This window comes from Vombatus ursinus, unplaced genomic scaffold (assembly GCF_900497805.2).
Source record: "Vombatus ursinus unplaced genomic scaffold, bare-nosed wombat genome assembly UNPS02014811.1, whole genome shotgun sequence".
NCBI classification, from domain to species: domain Eukaryota; kingdom Metazoa; phylum Chordata; class Mammalia; order Diprotodontia; family Vombatidae; genus Vombatus; species Vombatus ursinus.
In genome coordinates, this window is record NW_020954589.1 from 7,450,879 (window position 1) to 7,451,511 (window position 633).

Genomic DNA, 633 nt, shown 5'->3' on the forward strand with positions numbered 1-633 from the left:
CCCAGAATCACACAGCTAGTAAGTGTTATGTGTCTGAGGCCAGATTTGAACTCAGCTGCCCCTGGGTGACACTTTATTAGTCTCTGGAGATGAAAGTAAAAAACCCAGAAGTAGTTCCTGCTCTCAAAAAACTTAGATTTAATGAGAAAATTTTTCACAGGAATTATGTGGTTAATATAGTAGAATCATCTCATTGATTTCTATTCTACAGGCTACCTGCTCTTCCTACCATTTCTGTATTTCCATCTATTTTTTTTTAGTTTTTTTGAGAAATCTGGATGATAAGAGGTTACAGTAGAAATGAAACATTCCTGGAGGGATATCAAAGCACCTGGGATAAAATGGCTTTCTGAGGAGATATAGCTGAAGTACCCCCAGTAATCCAGAGAAAGGTTATGGGGTTCCTAACCAAATATCTTTTTGGTCCCCATATACTCTGTTGAGGTATTGTTATAGGAGATAAGAGGAAGCTGGGAGTTAAGTGTGAATCTTGGTCCCCAGTAGCCAAGGGTAATGTCTGTTGAGTCACAGAATTCCTCAAAGACGGAACATGATTGCTTTTGTCACCAGTGGTTCTCTTGGCTTCCTCCAATCTATGCAACATGCCCGAAGGATCTTTACAATCGGGGGACC